At 44.6% G+C, this 17,149-nt stretch overlaps 1 long non-coding RNA gene across 1 annotated transcript in view; it reads left to right on the top strand.

Annotated features, from left to right (window-relative positions):
• Positions 1 to 774: 774 nt before the first annotated feature.
• LOC102246870 overlaps positions 775 to 17,149 on the top strand; it is a 25,011-nt gene continuing 8,636 nt past the window's right edge. Inside the window, exons 1-3 of the long non-coding RNA XR_314097.1 lie at positions 775 to 1,024; positions 1,439 to 1,551; positions 7,828 to 7,979. This is a non-coding gene — a long non-coding RNA (uncharacterized LOC102246870). The remainder of the gene's footprint in view (positions 1,025 to 1,438; positions 1,552 to 7,827; positions 7,980 to 17,149) is intronic.

Here is a 17,149-nt window from a genome sequence, read left to right as displayed (position 1 = left end):
GGAATGACCTGGCGATCTGCTTAGAATGCAGATTCCGGTTTATTAGTTCTGGGTGGGGCTGCGGTTTTCTCATTTCTAACAAGCTGCCAGGTGGCGCTGGTCCCTGGCCCACACTTGGAGCAGCAAGCGTTGAAGGTGGGGCTCTGCCTCCTTAGATAACTGAGAACAGAAAAGGGTGTTTGTAGGAAGCCAGGAGTTCTGAAACCACCTCTTTTCATCTGCAGTGAAACCAGTGTAACTATTAAGAACACTGTTTACCGGTCCAGCGTGTCTTGCTCCACGTAAGGAATACAAGGTGTTCCTTTACTGACCAACGTGGCTTTGTCATGAAAGCTTTTGGCTCAATTGTTGCCAGGGTGCTGCCAGGGGAACCAGCCACACAGAGGGAATGTGTAACCCAATATTATTGTTGGGTTAAAATAACGAGCTCTGACCTTAGACAGGTAGGATGGGTCTGGTTTCACTCTTTTGCTCAGGTGACAGGCCAGCACCCTGGGCTGGCTGGGCCAACCTGGGTGCCTTTCTCCCTGGGGGTGCTGCAGACCCTTCCTCTGGGTAGAGAAAACTGGATGGTTGAACTGTCCAGAACAGCGGTCACCAACCGGTGGTCCGCGAGATCCGAAAGGTTGGCGACCGCTGGTCCAGAGACATCAGTATGCTCACATCTATTTGCTTATGAGAACCCGACCTGCCACTGTGCTCTGGGGGTTTGGATCGACACAATGTTTAGAAAACAAGCCAACTGAATACAATACGACCCAGATTGAGGTCATATTAAAACGAAGGGACTCGATTCAGGGCCATGCTATTTTAAATGAAATGACCTTGATGTTATCTCACTCGTAGAGACGAGAGAGACTCTATTGTGAGGCACTGCTCTATCACAGTCCTCCTTGTTAGGGCAGAGAAAGCTACAGAACGAAAAAGGCAAGGCCAACTTCTTTTTTCAGATTCAGCTGGAGCCGGACACTGAGAAAAATCAAGTCCTCCTGTTGACACAGAGAGCCACGTTGACTGCAGACTAGTAAGTGCAAAGGTCCTTGGAGATCACCTAACATGTGTTTAATGTGGGGGGTCATTGTCCTCTGGGCTTCCTTCTCCCCCAAAACACACATTCATAATCTTTCATGTAATTTCCAGGGATTAACAGATTCTCTAGTGCAATGGTCGGCAAACTCATTAGTCAACAGAGCCAAATATCAACAGTACAACGATTGAAATTTCTTTTGAGAGCCAAATTTTTTAAACTTAAACTATATAGGTAGGTACATTGTTATTAACTTAATTAGGGTACTCCTAAGGCTTAGGAAGAGCCACACTCAAGGGGCCAAAGAGCCGCATGTGGCTCGCGAGCCGCAGTTCGCCGACCACGGCTCTAGTGGACCCATGGATTTCAAGGTAAAAACCTGTGATGCAGTATGCTTCCTTGTTTTTGTAGGTGAGAAAACTGAGGCCCAGAAAGATGCTCCACCACTGGTCTCATAGCAACGCTTACGGTGAACTAATTAGGCAAGAGGATCTAAGTGCCACGAATGTCCACGGGGAGCCAAGGTGAGTGTCTGCACATCCTTTCCTCCCAAAGGCCCTGCGAAGCACAAGCACCAAGAGGTTTTTTCGAGAGTTAGAACTTTTAGCTGGGAGAACCCCAATATTTACCCCAATAACATTTGAAGAGAAGTAGAAATAGTTGAGGCGGAAACTTATTGTACCTGGATTTCATGATGTGTGCAAAAGACGTAAGTGAGGAGCCCTGCTGCTCCTTGGTGGCTGTGTGCTAACCTGCAGTTTGGGGTGTTTTTAGGGCAGGTAATAAATTCCTTTCAAAGTTTGAATTCACATCCCAACGCAAATCTCCCACATCACTGAAGGCATTGAAGCTGAAGTCTCAATTTGGCAACATATGTTGGGGGTCCAGCCTTCAGTGCAATGCCCAACACAATCTAGATCAGGGGTCCTCAAACTTTTTAAACAGGGGGCCAGTTCACTGTCCCTCAGACCGTTGGAGGGCCGGACTATAGTTTAAAAAAAAAAACTAGTCGGCTGCTAAGCAACAGGCAGCGGCGGCAAAAACACCCGGCGGGCGGGATAAATGTTCTCGGCGAGCCGCATGTGGCCCGTGGGCCGTAGTTTGAGGACCCCTGATCTAGATGCTCAATAAATAGTCATTTGGATACATGGGCTTTCTTTAACATTATGACAGTTTTCTGGAGATGGGAGATGCAGGAAGCTGGAGGGAGACGGGTACACAATGTGTAAGCACACAGTAGGCAGTGGGGCTCCTGGGGAGCGATTTAGACTCTTACAAACAAAATGTCGAGCAAATGAAGTTGGACACAAAACAATACACACGGTATGATTCCGCTTATATGAAGAGCCGACACGGACCAAGTTAACCTGTGCCCTTCGAAGCAGGAGTTCTGGTTATCTTGGGTGAGCAGGGGGTTTAGTGAGGGAGGGCAGGTGGGAAATGGGCTTCCAGGGTGTGGCAGAGCTCCCGTTCTTAATCTGGGTGCTGGGTACACCTGTGGGTTTACTTTGTAGTGACTTCTCACATGACACTCTTAGGATGTAACACTTTCCTCTCTGTGTGTTATACTTAAAAATATTCATTTGAACACCACCTCCTTCTCCCAAATGAAGGATCTAGGCCAGTGCTTCTCGAACTTGAATGTGCGTACAAGTCCCCTGGGAATCTCATTACAATGCAAAATTCTGATTCATTTGGTCTTGGGAGGGGCATGCGAGTCTGCGTTTCTAGAGAGACCTAGGGACTCGTATGCTCAGGATCTTTCTTTAGAGACGTTCCAGGAATCTGATGAGAGTATCCTAGGCCTCTCCTTGCACGTGCGAAGGAGACAATGGGTAGGAATATTCACCTGGGAAGTTAACTATAAACCAATGGAGTGGTGATTTTCAAGGCCAGCCCAGGCCTTCCTGTGGGTCTGTGAAATTCACCTGCTCACAGCGCCTTCACAGGTGATGTTCTGACTGCTGGGTGGCAATCAGAGCCTAGAACTGTGCCACTCCAGTGAAGCGACACCCCCCTCACAGCCCACATTAGGGCCCTGAGCCTGCCCGTCTCATAAAAGCCACTGGAGACCGAGAGGCTGTTGACCCAAAGAGCCTGGTGAGAGCTTTGGGAGCTTGGCTTCCCCTTCCATCCACACGTGTGGGCACAGCTGGACGTTTAGCCACCATGGCTGCTGCACGAATAGATGGACACCCTGGCTCCTCTTTGCAAAACTCCGTCAGATACAGATCTCTAAACACCACCTTTGTATCATGAAAAACCATTATTCTGAGCAAAAAAAGGCAAGTCACACACAATATAATTCCTTTCCTAGAAGTAGTAGAACCAGAAAAAAAAAAAAAAGAATAAGTGCCTTGTTAGGAATAGAGACATAGGGAGTAAAATATGAGGAGAAAGGAAATGGTTCCGCATCCCACAGGGGTGGTGTCCCCTGGAGCTGGAGAGGAAGGTGCAGGGGCCCCAGGGCCTTCCACGTGCCGGGACCAGTCTATGCACGGTGATGGGCACACAGCTGTTCAGTCTATTACTCTGTAAACAGCCCTTGTACACATTATAAGTACTCTCTTACTTTATGCGATGGTCACAATCCCAAAATGAAATGCAATGTAGTATCTTAAGATGCATTTTATGTTGGGATTTTTTTAGGACTTGACTTTTTTTTAGGACTTTTTAACGCTGTTATTTTAAAAGTTTTGACGTATCAGAGTAAGTTGGTAACAGTGATTTTTTTGGAAGGACACTTTATTTTTGAGATTCTGCCCCTCTTATTTTTTTGGTGTTAAAATGCCGTTTCCAGGGAGACCAAGATGGCGGCATAGGTAAACACCGCAGACTGCTGCCGCAAACAACCACTTCAAAAATACAACCTGGCTCCTCTTTGCAAAACTCCGTCAGATACAGATCTCTAAACACCACCTTTGTATCATGAAAAACCATTATTCTGAGCAAAAAAAGGCAAGTCACACACAATATAATTCCTTTCCTAGAAGTAGTAGAACCAAAAAAAAAAAAAAAAGAATAAGTGCCTTGTTAGGAATAGAGACATAGGGAGTAAAATATGAGGAGAAAGGAAATGGTTCCGCATCCCACAGGGGTGGTGTCCCCTGGAGCTGGAGAGGAAGGTGCAGGGGCCCCAGGGCCTTCCACGTGCCGGGACCAGTCTATGCACGGTGATGGGCACACAGCTGTTCAGTCTATTACTCTGTAAACAGCCCTTGTACACATTATAAGTACTCTCTTACTTTATGCGATGGTCACAATCCCAAAATGAAATGCAATGTAGTATCTTAAGATGCATTTTATGTTGGGATTTTTTTAGGACTTGACTTTTTTTTAGGACTTTTTAACGCTGTTATTTTAAAAGTTTTGACGTATCAGAGTAAGTTGGTAACAGTGATTTTTTTGGAAGGACACTTTATTTTTGAGATTCTGCCCCTCTTATTTTTTTGGTGTTAAAATGCCGTTTCCTTTTATGGCATTTTGATGCAATGTTGATGATAGTAACTGTATACTGGGGATTTAAAAACAAAAAGCTCCCTTGTAGGTAAAATAACAAATTGACGAGTGTAAATTGCCCCACCCCTTCCTTTTAAAAAAAGTTAATTGGCCCATGAACCAAGAGGTCATGGTTCCATCCAGTCAGGGCAAATGCCTGGGTTGCGGCTAGATCCCCAGTAGGGGGTGTGCAGGAGACAGCCAATCAGTGATTCTCTCTCATCATTGATGTTTCTATCCCTCTCTTTCTCTCTCTGAAATCAATAAAAACATATTTAAAAAAAATTTGGACATGAGACTGTCCTATTAAACTTAAAAAAAAAGCAAAAAATAAAATAAAAGTTAACTGGTCTGTGGCATTCAAAAGGCTGAGACCACGGGTGTAGACATTGGGAAAGGAAGACATTGCCTTGGTATCCAGCTCTAAGGAGTTTGCAAAATACTCCAACTGCTAATGAACAGGGGCCAGGGAGGAGGAGTGATACCCGGAGAAGATGAGAAGGATGGGTAGTACCTACTATAGTTCTTCAGAGAGTTTTCAGATACATTGCATGTTCGTTTGGTAATCTTCCTGTGGCTTTCAAAGAAAGAAATTGGGTAAAGGGAAGCAGAACGGCTGTGTCATATTTAGGGGGACACTAGCAAGTGGAACTGTGTTGTAACTTCACTTTCCCAAAAACTGAAGCTGTAAGTTCACTGCCACCAAGGAACAGTGCTCACAGAATCCGAGAGGCGGGAAAGGAGTTAGAGGTAATATAACAGCTATCATAACAGCCTGCATTTATTGGCTTTTCAACTATGTGCCCTGTGTGCGTGCTTTGCAGACACCAGCCCATTTGATCTCTCATCAACTTTAAGGGTAGGTATTTATCCCATTTTATTTCATTTTAGATTAGGACTCATTATACACCTATATCTCTGGAGGGGGATCATTTTCAGTTCACAGAAAATTTTGAAAAGATAGTACAGAAAGTTCCCCTGTACCCTTCACCCAGCTTCTCCTGATGCTAAGTTCTTATATAACTACTAGGAGCCCAGTGTGCTAATTCGCGCGGTGACTCCCACCCTGGAGTTGTCTCGGGCTGGTCCCGCCTTCTCCCGCCTCTCCGCCTCCCTGCTTCCCCGCTCCCGCCTCCCTGCTTCCGCCCCGTCTCCCGTCTCTGGAGCAACACCCCAAAGCACGTGCAGGCAGCCTCCTGATGATAGGAGCTAATAAAGAGGTAATATGCTAATGGTCCGGTCGTGACGTGTTATGGCATCCCAGCTAATTTGCATATTACCTTTTTATATGTATAGATGCTACATTTGTCAAAACGAAGAGATTAACATTGATATAATACTATGGACTCAACTACAGGGTTTTATTAGGATTTCAAGAGTTTTTCCACAAATGTCCTTTTCCTCTTCTAAGACCCAAACAGGATAGCACATTGTATTTAGTTGTGTCTCTTTAATCTGAGCCAGTTTATTAATCTTCCCTTGACATGATATATTTAATTATAAAGACTTCAAGCCCAAAGGAAACAATTAACAGTGAAAAGGCAACCTATAGAATGGGAGAACATATATGCAAACTATATGTCAGCTATTTTTTAAAAAATATATTTTATTGATTTTTTACAGAGAGGAAGGGAGAGGGATAGAGAGTTAGAAACATCGATGAGAAAGAAACATCGATCAGCTGCCTCCTGCACGCCCCCTACTGGGGACGTGCCCACAACCAAGGTACATGCCCTTGACTGGAATCGAACCCGGGACCCTTCGGTCCACAGGCCGACGCTCTATCTACTGAGCCAAACCGGTCAGGGCTATGTCGGCTATTTTTAACACCAAAATCTATAAGGAACTCCTACAACTCACCACCAAAAAAACCAAATAACTCGATTAACAAATAGGCAGAGACTTGAATCGACATTTCTCCAAAGAAGATGGCCAACAAGCATGTGAACCGGTGCTCAACACCTGGACTCAGCAGGGCCATGCAAATCAACACCACAGTGGAGAGCCCCTTGCACCCACTAGATGGCCACTAAAAACCAAACCAAACCAAGTGTTGGCAAGGGTGTGGAGAAATTGGAAACCTGGTGCACTGTTAGGGGGAATGTCACCTGGTGCAGCTTCCATGGAAAACAGCATAGAAGTTCCTCAAAAAATCAAAAGTAGAACCACTGTCTGATCCAGAAATCCTACTTTTGGGTATATATCCAAAATAACTGAAAGCGGGTTCTGCTAGCAGCATTACGTTTACTGCAGCATTATTTATTATTGCCAAGAAGTGGAAGCAGCCTAGGTGCCTATTGACAGATGAATGGGTAAAATAAATGTGTATACATGCATATATAAAAAATATACACATATATACATATATACACACATACAAGGGAATATTATTCAGCCTTAAAAAGGAAGCAGATCTGTCCTACTATCTGTCATATGCAACAACGTGGTTGAACCTTGGGGACATTATGACAAGTGAAATAAGCCAGTCACAGAAAGACAAACACTGTCTGAGTCCACTTACATGAGACGCCTGGAATAGTCAGACTCCTGGGAAGTAGGATGGTGGTTGCCAGGGGCGGGGGAATGGGGAGCTGTTGTTCCGAGGGCAGAGTTTCGGTTTTACAGGACAGAGAGCTGCAGAGACCTGTTGCACAACAATGGGCATCTAGTTAACACTACTGAACTGCACACGTAAAAAGGTCAATTTTATGCTATGTGTGTGGGTTTTTGTTTTTGTTTTGTTTTTTACCACAATAAAAACAACAAAAACTTCAAGCCTCATGGACACTTACAAAGGAAAAAACAACAAACCATCCCTAGCTGGTTTGGCTCAGTGGATGGAGCTCTGGCCCATGTACTGAAGGGTCCTGGGTTCGATTCTGGTCAAGGGCATGTACCTTGGTTGCAGGCTTGATTCCCAGCCCTGGTCATGGCGTGTATGGGAGGCAGCCAATTGATGTATCTCTCTCACAGCGATGTTCTCTCTGTCTCTTCCCCTCCCTTTCACTCTCTTTAAAAATCAGTGGAAAAACTATCTTCATATGAGTATTAACAACAAACAAACACACATACAGCCAGGAGGAAGAGGAGCTAACTCATCTCTGGAGTAGCCCACCGCACAGGGTTCATGTCCACCCACTGCCCTCCTACCTTTGTTCTTGCAGAGACTGGTTTTGTTTGGAGTTTGCTTTCCAGGGGGTCATCAAGGAAGGGGTTCTGCTTTGGGAGTGTATTATTTACTCTTAGGAAGAGTTTTCTGCCTCTGCACAGTTCTTTATTGTTGGATATTTTGTTTCTTCCAGGCAAAAACACCCACCACCTATGGGGACAGCTGCACCCTACTTCTCGCTGTGGGAAGGACCTGGAGGACAGTGATGGGGAAATCTTCCCCAGTGGGCAGCACTTTAGCAGTTCACCTGGTTGTTCATTTTGCCTGGAAGAGAGATGGCTAGAGGTATGGTTGGCATCAGTTCGTGGGCTCTGGCTAATGGTTTGGCTGGTGGTCAGGGACTTGGAAGAATAATGATTGAAAAACTGATGACAAGGAGGTCTAGGGAGCAGGTATGTGGATAGATTTCTGTGAGTGGGAGTGAAAGGGTGGTCTCAGCAGAGGAGCATTTTAATAATCAGGAGGATAGATTGATCCATTCTGTGGATGTCATTCAGCCTCCTTCCTTGGCCACTCCAGCCATTGCCCAATATTAGGGGTAAAGGTCATTCATGGGCTCAGCAACATGGACTTTAAACACTGTCTGACAGTGGGACAAAGGCATAAAGGCTACGGTAACGAGAAGGTACCTTCAGATCGAAAGACACTGGCAGCCTAGCTGGTGTGGCTCGGTGGTTGAGCGTCAACCCATGAACCAGGAGGTTAGGGTTCGATTCCTGTCAGGGCACATGTCTAGGGGTAAAGGTCATTCATGGGCTCAGCAACATGGACTTTAAACACTGTCTGACAGTGGGACAAAGGCATAAAGGCTACGGTAACGAGAAGGTACCTTCAGATCGAAAGACACTGGCAGCCTAGCTGGTGTGGCTCGGTGGTTGAGCGTCAACCCATGAACCAGGAGGTTAGGGTTCGATTCCTGTCAGGGCACATGCCTGGGTTGTAGGCTTGATTCCCAGTAGGGGGCATGCAGGAAGCTGCTGATTGATGTTTCTCTCTCATCATCGATGTTTCTATCTCTCTCTCCCTCTTCCTTCCTCTCTGAAATCAATTAAAAAAAAATATATAGAGAGAGAGACACTGCAGGGAACCTATAGAATACAATGAGATATTATGGGGTAATTTAATTACAGGAATGTAGGATCAGCTTAGACAGATGACCTAGCAGTTCTGTACAAATTATTCTCCACTACAAACCCCGTTACTGTATTTTTTTAATAGTATAACTCAGGTACTGATGATTGACAAGACAAAGGGACAAAGAGTGCAGTGGCACCAGGGGACATCCTCCTGGTGGTCTTGTGATGGTTGATTGTTTATAATCAATACTACACCAGTTTGATATTCATCTCAGTCGTCATGCCATTCCGGCTTAACAAAAATATTTATGGTTACATTTTATGGAACACAAACAGATAATGATCAACTAGAAGGCTTTGATAAGCTTGCTAAGGACAGTGAGGTTGGTCAGAGATCACAGCATGAAACTTAGGAATGAAATGAAATCCAGGACACAGAGATGGAGTTAGTTTTGCCCACATCTACACCTATGAACTCACCAAGGCCCATCCTGCTGGAGCCACTGCGGAGTGCCCAGTCTGCCAGCCGAGACCAACAGTAATATGGCACCACTCCCCAGAGTAGTCAGCCAGCCGCCTGGTGACAGATTGGTTCCATTGGGCCACTTCCACCAGGGAAGCGGCAGTGTTTGGTTCTTACCAGAATAGACACTCTGGTCATCGATTTGCCTTCTTTGCCCACGATGCTTCTGCCAAGACTACCATTTGTGGCCCGGCTGGTGTGGCTCAGTGGTTGAGCATCGACCTAGGAACCAGGAGATCACGGTTCGATTCCCCGTCAGGGCACATGCCTGGGTTGTGGGCTCGATCCCCAGTAGGGGCCATGCAGGAGGCAGCCAATCAATGATTCTCTCTCATCATTGATGTTTATCTCTCTCTTCCTCTCCCTTCCTCTCTGAAATCAATAAAAAAATATTTTTAAAAAGAACAAAAAACAAAACAAAACTACCATCTATGGACTTATGGAATGCTTTATGCACAATCAAGGTATTTCACACAGCATCATTTCTGAGCAGAAACTCATTTCACTGAAAATATGCCCAGTGCTTATGGAATTCATTGGTTTTAGCATATTCCCCATTATCCAAGATGAGTTGGGTTGACAGAATTATGGAATGACCTTCCAAAGACTTGGCTATGATGCCAGCTGGGTGGCAACACTTTTGGATTTGGGGCAGTGTTTTCCAGGATGCTCTAACTCGGCATCTAATATATAGAGCTGAGTCTACCATAGCCAGGATCCACCAGGCCAGGCAGGAAGGGGTGGAAAGGGAGTAGTCCCTCTCACTCCTCCCCTAGTGACCTTTCTGTCCCTGCAACTGTAGGCTCTGCCAGTGTAGAGGTCTTAGTTCCCAAGGAAGGAATGCTTCTACCAGGAACACAACAGCGATTCCATCGAACTGAAAATCCATACAATCACCTGGCCACTGTGGATACCTTATGCCATTGACTCATTAGGCAAAGAAGGGAGTTACTGTATGGCCTGGGGGAAGCGATCGCGACTATCAAGGGAACTTGGGTTGCAGTTACACCATGTGGGTAGGAAGGAATATGCCTGGAGTATAGCTGATCCCCTATGCAGTGGTCAGCAAACTCATTAGTCAGCAGAGCCAAATATCAACAGTACAATGATTGAAATTTCTTTTGAGAGCCAAATTTTTTAAACTTAAACTATATAGGTAGGTACATTGTTATTAACTTAATTAGGGTACTCCTAAGGCTTAGGAAGAGCCACACTCAAGGGGCCAAAGAGCCGCATGTGGCTCGCGACCCGCAGTTTGCCGACCATGGCCCTATGGGATTTCTTAGTATGCCCTGTGGTTAAAGTCAGTAGAAAACCATAGCAACTCAATTCAGGCAAGACTGCTATGGCCCAAACCCTTCAAGAATAACAGTTTGGTCACCCCAGCAGGCAGGGAACCACAACCTGCAGTGGGCAAAGGGGATTTGCAGTGGGAAGAGGAAGGTAATTAAAAATATCAGCTATGCTGCCCAGTGGTGTGGCTCAGTGGTTGAGTGGCAACTCAGGAACCAAGAGGTCACGGGTTCAATTCCCAGTCAGGATACATACCTGGGTTGTGGTCTCAATTCCCATTATGGAGTGTGCAGGAGGCAGCCGATAGATCAGTGGTTCTCAACCTTCCTAATGCCGCGACACTTTAATACAGTTCCTCATGTTGTGGTGACCCCCAATTTCATTGTTACAAGTTGAACATAATTAAAGCATAGTGATTAATCACAAAAACAATATGTAATTATATATGTGTTTTCCGATGGTCTTAGGCGACCCCTGTGAAAGGGTCGTTCGACTCCCAAAGGGGTCGCGACCCACAGGTTGAGAACTGCTGCGATAGATGAAGTTTCTCTCATTGATGTTTCTGTCTCTCTATCCCTCTCCTTTCCTCTATCTCTAAAAATCAATAAAAACATTAAAAAACATCAGCTATGCCTACATGACCAATGGCAGAAAAGGGGACTATAACAATTATGATCTTGAAATGAATATGTTGGTAAATATCTATTAATTAACCAACTATTTTTGTTTTCTTTCCCTCTTCTTTCCCTTTAACAGACATGTTGATTACAATTAATCTTATAGCTCAGTATTTTAGTTACAGGATCATGAAGGGGGAGTGTGAGTTAGCTAGAAGAAGAAACATCACTCAGAGACAAAGAGGGGGTTTGCATCTCTTCTGGGGAAGGGGTGGCGTGCTTTCGGTGGTATGTGGACAGTCGTACATGCTAGGTGGAAGCATTACTATGTTACTGTCTTTATCTAGAAGTTAAGCATGGTTTAAAGAGTCCCAATCTGAGAAGGGGTACTCCGGTGACTTTATAATATATTCACTTGGCTAGGCTGAACTACATTCCTCAGACTCCCTGCTCTGTGTGTTACCAATTAGTGGGCCACAAGAGAGAATTGGAGGGTAGAGTGAAGCAGCAGCCATTTGATAGCTTACCAGTTGTCACTCACCTGCTGGCTTGCCTCATTCAGGCACGGCAGAAGCCCAGCCTGCAACTGCTCCACCTTCCCCTGATCCTCTAACTCCTGGGCCAGACATGCCATTAGCTCCATGACAGAGGGCACTGACTGCTTCTGCAAAACACCCAGCCCTCAAGGTCAGGGGTGGTGAGAGCTGACACAGTTTCAGTTCATTCCAGCTGCTCCCAGCTTGTGCTTGTGGGTTACAGCCTGTCCGTGCTGGTCTTCCATTTCACATCCATTTTCCTCCTAACTGCCTGTGGACTTCAAGCTCCAGCACTGGACTTCATACATGTGAAGACAAATACATACATCATTTCTTAGTCAGCTCCCATGATTGCTAAGCTCAAATCTCTGCAACAAGTCTCTCTGTCTCCCTATCTCTTTACCTAATTATCAACTTTTGGATGGACTTATAGGATTACATGGGGAGCCTGAGACCAAATTTGTTTTTTTCCTTCCTTTAATAGTGATCTGCTTTTTTTTTTTTAATTTCTTCTACCAGTGTGTCTGAGCAATTCTTTTTTTCCCTTTAAATCTTTGAAGCTCAGAATCTTAATTAGGGCAGTCAATGTTGGGGATATTAAAACATTTTTTTTTTCTGGCAGATACACTATCTTTTCAATCTTCAGGTTGAATTTTTCATTCCAGTCAGAGAAGTTTTCTTGTATTATATCTCTAAGTTCCTTTTGTTGAGATCTGTACACAAAGGACATCAAGTATCCTTAATTAATAGATCATCTTTGGCTTCCATATCTATCACATTCTTTCTAGTTGCTTCAATCTTTTTGTTTTTCCCCTCTATATCCACTATTATCTTAAGTCTTCCCTCCATGATGTTAATTTGATTTTTAGCCATGATTATTTTCTTTTCTAATTAATTTATTATACCTGTTATCATAGTATTTTGATTTTCAATGTATTCCCTAAGCTCTTCAACCTCCTTTTTCATCTCATTCTGTTACTTTATTATCTCAATTTTTAGTTTTTATGTTATTAAATTAAATCCTATTATGTTGTTTTAAAAATGCTAAACACTTGCAGAGAATCGCTCTTATTTGGATTCTAGTCTCCAGAACTGTGAGGCAATCCATTTCTGTTGTCTAGGCCACCCTTAGGTGGTACTTCCTTATGGCAGCCCTAGCTAACTAATATACCTCACCTTATTTAACATTTCAACCAGCCCCCAGCACACACTCTCTCTTCTTGCTTATTTTTCTTTTTTGCAACTTATCTTCTAATATACTGCATAATTTCCTTATTTATTTTGTTTGATACCTGTCTTTTCTTTTAAGAATGAGGGCTGAGATTTTGCTTTGGTTCACTGATTTACCTCTAGGGCCTAGCACATAGTAGAAGCTCAATAAATAGTTGCTGAGTGAATAAATACAATCAAATCTGACACTTAGCATGTGCTAACAAATGATCCAGTGTTAGGCCTATTGACAGCTAATGAAATAATATTGACTGGCTTTATGATTTCTTTTGAAAATGTCTTTGGATCATTCATTCATTCATTCATTCAGGTAATATTTATTGAGGGCTTACTACATGCCAGGTATTATGCTCAATGGTAAACAAAACCAAGAGGGAGGCCCCAGTTGGTTTGGCTCGATAGAGCATCGGCCTGCAGACTGAAGGATCCCAGGTTTGGTTCAGGTCAAGGACACATGCTGGGTTGCGGGCTTGATCCCCAGTGGGTGGTGTACAGGAGGCAGCCAATTGTTGGGGATATTAAAACATTTTTTTTTTCTGGCAGATACACTATCTTTTCAATCTTCAGGTTGAATTTTTCATTCCAGTCAGAGAAGTTTTCTTGTATTATATCTCTAAGTTCCTTTTGTTGAGATCTGTACACAAAGGACATCAAGTATCCTTAATTAATAGATCATCTTTGGCTTCCATATCTATCACATTCTTTCTAGTTGCTTCAATCTTTTTGTTTTTCCCCTCTATATCCACTATTATCTTAAGTCTTCCCTCCATGATGTTAATTTGATTTTTAGCCATGATTATTTTCTTTTCTAATTAATTTATTATACCTGTTATCATAGTATTTTGATTTTCAATGTATTCCCTAAGCTCTTCAACCTCTTTTTTCATCTCATTCTGTTACTTTATTATCTCAATTTTTAGTTTTTATGTTATTAAATTAAATCCTATTATGTTGTTTTAAAATGCTAAACACTTGCAGAGAATTGCTCTTATTTGGATTCTAGTCTCCAGAACTGTGAGGCAATCCATTTCTGTTGTCTAGGCCACCCTTAGGTGGTACTTCCTTATGGCAGCCCTAGCTAACTAATATACCTCACCTTATTTAACATTTCAACCAGCCCCCAGCACACACTCTCTCTTCTTGCTTATTTTTCTTTTTTGCAACTTATCTTCTAATATACTGCATAATTTCCTTATTTATTTTGTTTGATACCTGTCTTTTCTTTTAAGAATGAGGGCTGAGATTTTGCTTTGGTTCACTGATTTACCTCTAGGGCCTAGCACATAGTAGAAGCTCAATAAATAGTTGCTGAGTGAATAAATACAATCAAATCTGACACTTAGCATGTGCTAACAAATGAGCCACTGTTGATATTGGCCACCAGCTGGGAGTTCAGTCCACGTCCTGGGGTCTCTCCACGTGACCTGGGCTTCTCAGCGTGGCAGCTTGGCTCTGGAAGGAACTCTCCAAGAGCAAGTGTTCCAAGAAGCAGGAAGCAGAGGCGGCCAGGGCAGCTAAGGGCTGTGTTTGGACCTGGATCAGTGTCATTTCTGTTGGTTAAAGATTCTAGGAGCTGGAGAAAGAAAACATGGAATAGAATTGCTGTGGCACCTTTGGAAAACACAGTTCACACATAAGGGGATACTGAGTGGTGGGCAAGCAGGAGAGAGAGGTGCTCTTTGCAGGGAAGGCCTCTCTGATTAGGTGCCCTTTGCGCACAGGCCTGAGGGGCATGAGGAAATGACCCATGAGGCTATCTGGGGAAGGGTGTTCTAGGCCACGGCTGGCAAGTTCAAAGTCCCTGAGGCAGGAGCCTGTTGGGCATGGTGAGGGGCAGCCAAGGTGAGGTGGGAGGGGAGCTGTGGGATCAGTACTTATAAGACTCCAGCAATGTCTTACCCTTAGGACCGAAGGGGTCACAGATGTGTCCTGGTATTTCTTTCTTTAAAAAAAATGTTTTTTTTTTATTGATTTCAGAGAGGAAGGAAGAGGGAGAGAGTGATAGAAACATCAATGATGAGAGAATCATTGGTTGGCTTCCTCCTCCACGCCTCCTATTAGGAATGGAGCCTGCAACCTGGGCATGTGCCCTGACTAGGAATCCAACTGTGACCTCCTGGTTCATAGGTTGATGCTCAACCACTGAGGCCAGGCTGTCCTGGTTTTTAAATGGGCTGGGGCCTTTGCAGCAGCCCTTGCTGATGACTCTGCCATGCCTGCTCTGTATTGGAATCTCTCCTTCCCCACCATGAGCCCATTGGTGCTCTCACCTGCAGGTCTGCCCTTTGCTCCTTGATCTCTACCAACCCATGAGGCCTTGTCATTGAGTGACTGGTCCTTGACCCAGAAGCCTGGTGCCACCCACCTCACCCATGTTGCTATGTTTGCTGCTCTGATACTCTGGATCATGCACCCTAGGTCAAGCCCTGGAGGCCCCTGTCGTAGCTGTGGTGTCCCAGCACCGTGCCGCGCCGGCACGGCCAAGGGTGAACCCAAGTGGGGGTGATGAAAGGATTAAGAAAAGACAGACAAGAGAATGAAAGCTGGGTCTCGGTGGGATGCTGCTTCTGAGAGACAGTGACCACGCCCACAAGCTGTGTCTTTATTTTATAGCAGATGCCACAAGGCAAAGTAAGGGTGTGATCAAGTTGTTTACAACATTCTCATTGGTTTCAATCCCACTCCACCTTATTTTTCTTTTTTGCAACTTATCTTCTAATATACTGCATAATTTCCTTATTTATTTTGTTTGATACCTGTCTTTTCTTTTAAGAATGAGGGCTGAGATTTTGCTTTGGTTCACTGATTTACCTCTAGGGCCTAGCACATAGTAGAAGCTCAATAAATAGTTGCTGAGTGAATAAATACAATCAAATCTGACACTTAGCATGTGCTAACAAATGATCCAGTGTTAGGCCTATTGACAGCTAATGAAATAATATTGACTGGCTTTATGATTTCTTTTGAAAATGTCTTTGGATCATTCATTCATTCATTCATTCAGGTAATATTTATTGAGGGCTTACTACATGCCAGGTATTATGCTCAATGGTAAACAAAACCAAGAGGGAGGCCCCAGTTGGTTTGGCTCGATAGAGCATCGGCCTGCAGACTGAAGGATCCCAGGTTTGGTTCAGGTCAAGGACACATGCTGGGTTGCGGGCTTGATCCCCAGTGGGTGGTGTACAGGAGGCAGCCAATCAATGATTCTCTCTCATCACTGATGTTTCTATCTCTATCTCCCTCTCCCTTCCTCTCTAAAATCAATAAAAATATATTTAAAAAAAAAGAAGGGAGAAAGAGACAATAAACAAAGAGCTTATGGCAGAGTGTCGGGTAGTGATAGGCGCAGTGAAAGGTAAACAGGGTAAATGTTCCAGGTAACTGTTGGTGTGAAGCAAACCACCCAGAGGCTTAGTAGCCTAAAACAATGATTCTGTATTCTCTCTCATGGTTCTTCGGTGGACTGGGCTCACGAGGGTGGTTCTTGCTGGGGTCTCACACGTGGTGCTGTCAGATGTTGGCCGGGCCTTGCGTCATCTGAAGGACAGGCTGGGTGGGACATCTGAGGTGGCTCACTCACTTGGCCACTGTTGATATTGGCCACCAGCTGGGAGTTCAGTCCACGTCCTGGGGTCTCTCCACGTGACCTGGGCTTCTCAGCGTGGCAGCTTGGCTCTGGAAGGAACTCTCCAAGAGCAAGTGTTCCAAGAAGCAGGAAGCAGAGGCGGCCAGGGCAGCTAAGGGCTGTGTTTGGACCTGGATCAGTGTCATTTCTGTTGGTTAAAGATTCTAGGAGCTGGAGAAAGAAAACATGGAATAGAATTGCTGTGGCACCTTTGGAAAACACAGTTCACACATAAGGGGATACTGAGTGGTGGGCAAGCAGGAGAGAGAGGTGCTCTTTGCAGGGAAGGCCTCTCTGATTAGGTGCCCTTTGCGCACAGGCCTGAGGGGCATGAGGAAATGACCCATGAGGCTATCTGGGGAAGGGTGTTCTAGGCCACGGCTGGCAAGTTCAAAGTCCCTGAGGCAGGAGCCTGTTGGGCATGGTGAGGGGCAGCCAAGGTGAGGTGGGAGGGGAGCTGTGGGATCAGTACTTATAAGACTCCAGCAATGTCTTACCCTTAGGACCGAAGGGGTCACAGATGTGTCCTGGTATTTCTTTCTTTAAAAAAAA

The sequence above is a fragment of the Myotis brandtii genome, unplaced genomic scaffold (genome assembly GCF_000412655.1).
Source record: "Myotis brandtii unplaced genomic scaffold, ASM41265v1 scaffold455, whole genome shotgun sequence".
Lineage (NCBI taxonomy): Eukaryota > Metazoa > Chordata > Mammalia > Chiroptera > Vespertilionidae > Myotis > Myotis brandtii.
This window is presented reverse-complemented; position numbering and strand designations above follow the sequence as displayed.